Raw genomic sequence first — 10,000 nt, forward strand, 5'->3', positions numbered from 1 at the left:
GGAGAAAAAAGGGACAAAAAACGAGGAAGCTGCACATTAAAAGAGGAGGAGGAGGAGGAGGAGGGAGATCGATGGATGAAGGTCATCCCTACAGTCTCCTCCTCAGCGAGGCTCCCTCTGGGCTCGTGCATAAATCAGAGGCGATGAATCCTCGGACTGGGAAATGCCATGCCAGGCGCGGCGAGGAAGAGCACATCAGCAGCAGACTTAAAGATGGACGCACGCACGCATACACACACACGCCAGCCAGCACTGTAGGGGGGGACCATCGCACTGGGCGTGGGTGTGGGCGTGAGCACGTGGTCTTGTGCTGCAGTGCTGTCACCTGCACGCTCACACAGAATGGCTGAGGTCACCTTATTTACAACAGCCGACAGCAGGAACTTCTATGATGTAAATATGAGATCATAATATTGACATTTATGAACTCATTAATCATGAAAAATGTTTTTATAAGCTTGGTTATGTTGTCCATAGTATTAAATAGCTATACTTTTTTTCAATTACCATGACACTACAGTTCAATAAACAAGTGCCGTCTTGCATAACTCACAGAACAAGTGAGCCTATTCAGAGAGAGAGAGAGAGATAGAGAGATCACTTTTATTGGGACCTGAGACAATACAGAGATGCACTGTGAATTCTGGCCATGTTCCTCAATCTGTGGGAGGATTAATGAGCTTTGGTGGGATTCAGAGAAGAACCCTCAGACAGAGCAGGAGCTTATGATACAAATACAACCTTGGACTCATCACCTACTAGTCTAAGGATCTGCACACAGTTATATTCAAGCAATTCATCACACAAGAACGACAACAGCGAGTATGTACTGTACAGTATACTTGAAGGATGGAGGCCTTATTATTTGAAATAGGCTATTTGACAGGCTTGATACTGTTGCATAAATACACAGATGGAATGGAATCACAACATAACACAAAATAGTTTTGATTACTGGTGTTATTCTAAAACTGCATTATGAACTTGGTCCCTATGGTTATTTCAATGTGGGGCAGTAACAAACAGGGAAAATGAGGAGTCAGCGAAAAACATGCACTGACCTTGTGTTTGGGTTTGCCCTTTGTCTGATACCAACATGCAATATGCTTCAACTTTACTAGTGTTTTGTTACTGTTCAACCGTATCTCACAACTTAAATACATATTTTTAAAGGTAGTTAACCTTCTATTATGGCTAAATGTCTATGATGCATGCTGATGGTAGGCAAAACATTTAGTAGCTTCAAAGAAAGCAACTTGTAAAACAGCAAAAGGTGAGATCTGAGAGCACTTGATATTCTGATATTCAGTGGATATACTGTAATATGTGGTGCTTGAAATGCTGAAATACTATATATATACTATATATGTGTGTGTGTATGTATGTATGTGTGTGTGTGTGTGTGTGTGTGTGTGTGTGTGTGTGTGTAAATGATATTTATAAAATTATAATACTTCAACCCAACACAGAAATCAAAACATCAACAAAGAAGCCAGGAAATTATAGAATATAGTTCAACACATCAATAGCCATAACCAAAGAGTGATAATAACAAAAGAAAATCAAACAGAAAATACCTGCCAAAGATGTGCAAAAGAGGGCAGTGACCGGCGTGTGTTGGACAGGTAGAGGGACGGGCGCTCGCTGTTCCAATAAAAGCTGTCCAAGGAGCAGCTGCCACTCAACAAATCTGAGGCGTACTGGTCCCTATAACAAAACATCTGTGTTAGCTCACAGCCTAACCCAGCCTTGTGGACATTCTCACAGCGCTCAGTGTCGGGCAGAAATGTCAATTTTAATGTTTCTAACATGGCTGTAGACATCAGTGTTATTTCTTTGGTGAGGTGGGTAGAGGTGAAAAGTGATGAATTGTGTGATCGATTTCTGCCCTGAGCATTAGTAATATTTGGATAACTCTGGAGTGGGTTGGACAGGTGTCCGCTGAAAAGTTGCAGCTCATTTTTCACGAAATTCGAAGTCGAATGACTATAGCTAAACAGACGTGTGGTGTGTGGGTGAAGCTTTTGAAGTATTTTTTCGCTTTGCTTTGTTGGGAGCTGTTTGCTGAAACTCATCACACTAGCGAACGGACCAAACGTTTCAAGAATCCCAAAATAGTCCCTGTGTCCCTGACTCAGAAAAAACAAGAACCTGTCTCGCAACAAAAGTGATCAGTGTCTGTGTCTGATGACAGACTCTACTCAGTGCTGAAAAGATATAAAGAGAAAAACATCATGTTGGATATCAAAAGCAGCTGAGCCCACTCTCCTGCTCCTCAAAAAAAAAAAAAAAAAAGATGAAGAAAACTCTTCAAAGTCTCTCCAGGACCTTCATCCCCTCGTCTCCTCCTCCTCCTCCTGGCCCAGGGGCTGCAGACAGAAGGGGCCGCTATGGGGGACTCGTGATGAATGGCGGCAGAGGGAGCGGTCACTCAGCGCCGACTGACTGCGTTCCCCAAGCGTCCGCCGGCTCGTTAGTCAAGCCAGAGTCTCGCTAATCGATGGTGACCCTAAAGAGTGGCTCCCTTGGGAGGCCTGCCCAGTCATGCAGTCACTAAAGCAGCACAGCTGACCACTGCTGTCAGCCAAGGTCTGTCCAAACAACTCAACATCGCCCACTCCCACCCCATCCCAAACATATTTATAATGTTAATTTATGTGTACTCAAGCCCTACATGCATATTATATATATATATATATATATATATATATATATATATATATATATATATATATATATACATAAAGAACTGTTATGTGAACACAGTTTAATGTCTGCTGGAAAGATGTACAAATTGTGCTACACTCTGAAATATCAGACACACTTTACTGTCCATAGACATAATAATGACAAACTGTATATACATATGCCAGAACAAAAGTTATGGATTTCAAATATTTAGATTTATAACATCTTATCATTTGTGTGCTACCATATACACTCATGTCACATTACCACTGGCACACAACTATACAATAAAGCAATTGAGCAAAATATATAACACACTACACTAGATACTGGACTTACTCAACTTGCTAGTCAAGATTTGATAAACAAGTTATTACATGCTGGTCTGTTAGAGAGAGACAGAGGTTTGTGAGAGAGACAGAGGGTGGGGGAAGGGGTTGAGAGAGAGAGAGAGAGAGAGAGAGAGAGAGAGAGAGAAAGAGAGAGAGAGAGAGAGAGAAAGAGAGAGACTCGCCCTGCAGGGAATATATCTGAGGTGGCAGTTACCGCGTGCAGCGCATAAACACAAGGGGCACAGGCAGAGCCCTAATGAGAAGTGGCAGGGGGAGAGCTGGGGTACGGGGGGGGGGGGGGGGGGGGGGGTCCTGGTCAGATCTAGGGGTTGAGCTCCAGTTAGGCGATCGGCCTCTGATAACAGCTCAGCTGTGAGAGCCCCAGAGCGACAGAAAGAGAGAGACAAAGAGAGAGAGAGAGAGAGAGAGAGAGATCAGAATGAGAGAGATGTCACCCCACCCGTCATAACCAGAAGATACAAGCCCACCCCCACCCACCACCTCTGGTCTCTCACCACCACCTTCAGTTTCATCATCTCCATCTCTGACTCAAGTGTCTATGTATCGCTCGACTCTGTATTACCGGAGCTATCTTTTATCGGAGCTATCGGAGCCAGCTTCTCTCTTTGGCTCTTTCTCGCCCCATCTCTCTCATGGTGAAGGCTGAGATTAAGCTATTTCAGGGAAGCATCTTCAGAGGAGGCCGAGTCAAATACATAGGAGATCTTAGATCAAACAGACTTTCACGAGCAAACAATCACAAACTATACACACATGGGCACACACACAGACACAAATACACACAGTGCAAACAAGGCAATATGCAAATCCATATGTAGCACAAGCACACAAACACAAACACACACAATCATAATGTTTACAAATAGAAAATGTTGCAGGACAGGGGGGGGGGGGGGGGGGGCATTAGAAATGAGATACACATGCGTAAATAATAAACACACCACACAGTCTCCAAAAGGATTTCTGATATCCCTTTGTAATTACAGTGCAAAGCTCATGGGGATGTGGCCAAGCATTTTCATCTCATCTCCCTGACCATGCATGTGTGTGTGTGTGTGTGTGTGTGTGTGTGTGTGTGTGTGTGTGTTGTGTGTCAAACTGTATGTACAGTATTGCATAATATACTGTACTTAGATGTGCAGCTAAATATTCAGGGGGGACTCTTATGATTGCTAGAGGACAAAGATCCAAATGACAGTACAGTGGTGGTGATGGTGTGTGTGTGTGTGTGTGTGTGTGTGTGTGTGTACAGTGGTTAAAGTGGGATTTGGCAGGTGGGGGAACCCTAAAATTCAGTGTCGGTGCAACAGGGAAAAATGACTCACCGTTGGAACACTTTTTGGACAAGAATTGCTAGCTTCTTGGTCACCTCTGAACACAAAAAATGTACTCACCATTTAATTTAACAATATCATCACGCTATCTCGTTGGTATGAAAGAATATATTTATTATTAATTTATCTGAGGTGGCGGAACTGTGTTCCTCCCCGTTTCCCCCCACTTTAACCCCTGTGTGTGTGTATGTATGTGTATCTGTGAATATTTGAGTGTGTGTGCAAATATATTTACCATATACTATACATACATAGGAGTATATGATGAGTGCATGTGTATGTGAGACAGTACAGGTGTGTGTATGCATGTGTTGAATGTGTGTGAACACTTATATGTATGTGTGTGTGTGTGTGTGTGCAGCAGATGTGTGTGAGTGTGTGTGTGTGTGAGAGAGAGAGACAGACTAGAGTGTATATATATATGCCTGTATTTATTTATGCGCCTCTGTCTGTCTGTGTGTGAACCTGCGTGTAAGCAAGGGATTTTGAGCGGGGCAATGTCACGGCCTGGCATCCATCTCAAACTGACAGTGTTAGAGATAGCAGGGGAGGGGAGGGGGTTGGCTGAGGGGGAACAGATCCTGACGTGACACTTCCACCATCGCTGCAGATGACCAGAGGCGGCAGAAAATAGAAGCTCTGTTGTCTGTTGAGAGGGGGCTCGTAAATTCACAACACACACTCGTGCTTCACCCAAGTAAAGAAACACACACCAGACACACACACACACACACACACGCACACACACTGTTCATACATAGCATTGTGGGCCAGTCTTCAAGGGCTTTCATCCTCTCAAGGCCCACACAGAGAGTTCAAGACCTTCTGTGACATGGTAGTGTTGCACTACTGGCAGGAGGAGCTGACCATACATATACGAACCTAGTCTCAATGCCCAGGCATGAGAGGATGTTTTATGGTGCGTAAACAGAATTCTTGAACCCCTGAAATTCCACTTGTGTATCAGAGAGTAGCCACTGTGTTCTGAGCACAGTGGGGTTTTTATTACAGGACCTGCCACTGACTGAGGAAGCCAAGGCTTCTCTTCATCAGCTCCAGCTTTAATGGGTGCTCTTTAGTTTCCTGCAGGTGAAAACAAGATGTGCACGCACGCACGCACACACACACACACACACACACCACACACACACACACACATATACACACACACACATATACACACACACACATACACACACACACACACACACACACACACACACACACACACACACACACCAGGGTTGTGCACAATTTGAATTGCAATTCTGCTTCCTGTTTGCTACCTCAATTGAAATGCAAGTGAAATTAAAGAATTGAATTGGAATTTAAGAACCAGTTTCAATTAAATTCTGGAATTTTGCACAAGCCTGACACACACACACACACACACACACACACACACACACACCCTTCGGCAGAGCTTAAGAGGCTGGAGGCCGTCCCCCCACTCCCCTCCTCTCCTCACTGGTATAGCTCTAGATCCCCCTAGTGGTTGGCATAATGTACCTGCTACCACCACTGGGTTCAAAGCGTACAGGAGCTAAATAAAGGCTCTGCGGGGTTCAGCTGCAGGTTGAGCTGCCATTCACACAACAGAGGAAAGGTTAGCGAGAGTTATCTGGAGCAATTGTCTCCAGCCATATGCTACTGCCCCACGACTACTGTAGACTAGGCAAGCAACGAATCACTTGATTTAATAATATATCATATCTGCAATACTCATCTATATATTATAACGTACCATCTAAGCTATTTGCAGGTTTTTATTTATTTATTTATTTTGTGACAGCTACTGTAGTTTAAATTTGGACCAAAATATCACTTTCATGTGTCACTGATACATAAACAGTATCTCTTTATTTTCCCCTCCTACAACAAAAACCTAGGTCTTTAACACCTAGTCGCAGGGTTTGATACACGCCTAGAAATGAGGCTGGAATGTCATCGTCGCAAACTTGAGTCCCTTCCTCGAGACCCCAAGGATGCCGTGTCTTTGAATGCAAAGGAAGCACCTCCACATCAGTGAGAGATGGCATGCCAAAGCTGTCAGCCAACATAAGCCCCCTGTCTCACAAAGACAAATGGCTTCCTGTTCACCAGGAGGGCAGGTAGCATTCACAAGCTCACGTCTTTTTCTCTTCTATTTCCGTCCCATCAGCATCGCACCATCAATAGATAAGATGTGTACTACACGCCATCGCTGAAAAGAAGGGTAAAAAAGACTTGGCGATGTAACAATACGAGAGCCTCATTTAGGAGGTTTTTTTTACGATGGCTGTGACATTAAAAGTTTGCCAAAGCCAGTAAAAAGGGGGGAGTGAGAGAGGCCACGTGGGGGAGGATAGGAGGAAGAGGAGGAGGAAAAGATCAGAGCTGGCCAGAGCCAGAGCCAGAGCCAGGCCCTCCTGTGCTGCGGAAATGGGGCACGGCACCCTCTGCCTGCCGAGGTCAAATATTTGTCCTTGATTATGGATATAGAGAGGCAGGCAACCTGCTGAGAAAGCCAAACATCACTGGGCAACACACTGCAATTCAGCAATGTGTGTGTGTGTGTGTGTGTGTGTGTGTGTGTGTGTGTGTGTGTGTGTGCGCGCGTGAGAAGAGAGAGAGAGAAAAAAACTGGAGGGTGTATTTGTGCAAGCCAAAATAATGAATACAGAGGCCAGCTCCAGCTTGACTCCCACTATGCCATTTTACCTCAGTAATGTAGTGTTCTATTTTTAGAGAACAGTCTTGTACGATAAAGTACACCCTGCCCTCTGTTTTTAGAGGACAAGAATGTAAGAATAGAGCACAACCCTTTGTTTTACGGAACCTTTCACACGCCTGAAAAGAAGACGCGACCCCTCAACAAACAGTGCACTCCTTGGAGACATCCATCACAACATAATTACCTCACATGCTTTTAATAGACCAGGACTGGCAGCAGTTATTCTAGAAGCCAGCCCCCTCAAATGGGTGTTTGTGAATTTAATGGCCACCATGCGTTAACATGGCATCCTTTGGCACCCTATTGTCTCTGTTTCAGGGCCATGCGCGGTACAGTAGCATGACGCAACATCCAGCTGCGCGGCCCATCCCTGCCCCTGCTGGGGTACGTTCAGGAAGTGAGGCCATCGTCTGTGCGAAGGCAGGCGGAGTCGGTGCCTTTCGCTCACTTCCCACCTCCTGCTCCATCTGGTCGGGGCTAATTAACACTTCTGCATGATCAGAATGCAGCGCAGGGAGAGAGAGAGAGAGAGAGAGAGAAAGAGAGAGGGAGATGGAGAGAGGGAGGGAGATGAAGAGAGTGATAGAGAGAAGAGAGAGAGAGAGAGAGTGAGAGAGAGAGGGAGATGGAGAGAGAGAGAGAGAGAGAGAGAGAGAGAGAGAGAGAGAGAGGAGGAGAGTAGAGTGATGGAGAAAGAGAGAGGGATAGAAGAGGGAGAGGAGGCTGGGGATAGCGTGGACGAGTCAAACATAATCACCGTAATTGATGTCATTGTTGATATTAATGCAATTTCTGCTGTCCATTACAGCCAATGCAGGAGTCTCACCTATCGAGCCTTAATGATGTTTTAATTATTGTGAGACGGCGCACTACGTGTCGCCAGGCCGCCTGCGACAGCCATCGAGTTTAAATTACAGCAGAGACGCCACGTGGGTGTGACAAAGCACGGAGAGGACAGAGGGAAGAGAGAGGACACCAAGAAGACAGGAGGATGGGCAGTAAAAAAGCAGGACACAATATAATGACGTAGGAGAGACAGGGAGAGAGAACGAGACAGAGAGAGAGAGAGAGAGAGAGAGAGAGAGAGAGGCAGTGAGAGAGAGAGACAGAGAGAGGCAGTGAGAGAGAGGGATGTTGGGAGGTAAAAAGACAGAGAGAGGGGAGAGGTGATCCAATAGTTCTCTGGGGGGTGATTGCCTTTGCGTTGTAATCCTCTCTTTATCTTTTAAACACATCCAACCAAATGCCTCATGGCATGGCTATGAAAAAATGAATGATAAAGTGCACTGACAAAATTTCTGTCTGGAACGCAGCAAGATGCAAAGCTCGCGGCGTCTGTGCCTCCCAACAACGGTTACACAACCCACCGCCAGATGTACACGCTGGAGATATACGTGGGGTGAATGTCCTCACAAGGTGACACTGCGTACTAATGAAGAGAAGGCTGGTGGATAGACACACACACACACACACACATTATAGATGTACTGTATGTTCAGGGTTGGTGGTGGTGTCTTTAATCAGCTGCAGTGCCTCCAATGCCCAAGCCAGTGTTTAAGCACTGTAATTTTATACAGAGGTCATGTGTCATGGTACATCTCAGCCTGCTGCCACACAGCAACTGACAGAAATACAATTTCATGGGAGGTCACGACAAAATGAGAAAATCAGGGGAAAGGTGAGCAGCTTAGGGGAACCTGGATTGTCGAGTGTGTATATGAAAGCAAAGACCACCACCACCACCCTAAACACCACCACCACCACCACCCTAAACACCACCACCACCACCACCCTAAACACCACCACCACCCTAAACACCACTACCACCACCACCCTAAACACCACCACCACCACCACCCTAAACACCACCACCACCACCACCATCATTCATTATCATCATCATCTGTAAAGCTTCTCAGTAGAAACTGAGCATTAGGGGAGTAGATGTACACGTATTTGCACCGAACCGTTTAGTCAATACAGAAATGTACCGAATGTACCGAATGTAGTCTTTAACAGTAATCAACAGTAGGCTGTTTTGCTTGCGGGCCATATTAAGTGGCGGCCCATATGTCAGTTTAGTCAATTAAAGCAACACCAAAGAGTTTTTTGTACCTTAAAATAATGTTTCCAAAATCGTTTCAGTGGTTCATCAACTTGTAACAGGGTGAACGGCATTTCTGCATTCGCTTCGCAGCCCTCTATCGGCTATAACCGCACTATGTAAGTTTGCCAGATCGGGTAGCAGATCTGTAGTTCGATGGAATGAGACAAGAAACTACAAATTTGACTTGCGTTTGATGTCGCAACACATCATACTTTCATAAATCATGCAACATACTCTACCTTGTCTGTGGACATTGTTATTTGCAAAGCCGGTGCTGGATAAACAAATAGCGTGCGTGCGACAGAGGGAAAGTTCTTTGGTGTTGCTTTAATGTCAAAAAACATTTGACATCTTTTCAAAATACTATTTTCGTTACGCATGAGCAATATTGTCAGTAAATATTAGGTTAGCGGTACCTACAGGCTTACTATACTGAAAATTAACTGAACCTTGACTTCAGAACCAAAGTGCAAACTGAACCATGATTTCTGTGTACTGATATACCCCTACTGAGCATGTAAGCCCAGGGCTCCACAGGCTGGATGAAACATTACAGCCAAATGCAGAGATCACCCAAAACTCCAGCACGTTCCTTGGCTGCTGATCATGAATGCCCATGTCTTAAGCCCTGTGTTAGAAAACACAACAGCTCTTATGTAACAGTCATAGCCATCGCCATAATCCAATGATGCCAGGGTTACACACACACACACACACACACACACACACACACACACACACAGAGACACAGACACACACACACACGCAGACACACAGATACACAGACACACACACACACACACAC

General features: G+C 45.1%; 1 protein-coding gene across 2 annotated transcripts in view; it reads right to left on the reverse strand.

Annotated features, from left to right (window-relative positions):
• LOC121715367 (tight junction protein ZO-2-like) overlaps window positions 1-10,000 on the reverse strand; it is an 87,517-nt gene that overhangs the window by 64,516 nt on the left and 13,001 nt on the right. Inside the window, exon 2 of one of the 2 annotated variants that reach the window (XM_042101015.1) lies at window positions 1,578-1,707. The exons of the other annotated variant lie outside the window; for it this stretch is intronic. The gene's annotated coding sequence lies outside the window, so the exon portion shown is untranslated. The remainder of the gene's footprint in view (window positions 1-1,577; window positions 1,708-10,000) is intronic. 2 annotated transcript variants of the gene reach the window in all.

The sequence above is a fragment of the Alosa sapidissima genome, chromosome 8 (assembly GCF_018492685.1).
Source record: "Alosa sapidissima isolate fAloSap1 chromosome 8, fAloSap1.pri, whole genome shotgun sequence".
In the NCBI taxonomy this organism is placed as follows: domain Eukaryota; kingdom Metazoa; phylum Chordata; class Actinopteri; order Clupeiformes; family Clupeidae; genus Alosa; species Alosa sapidissima.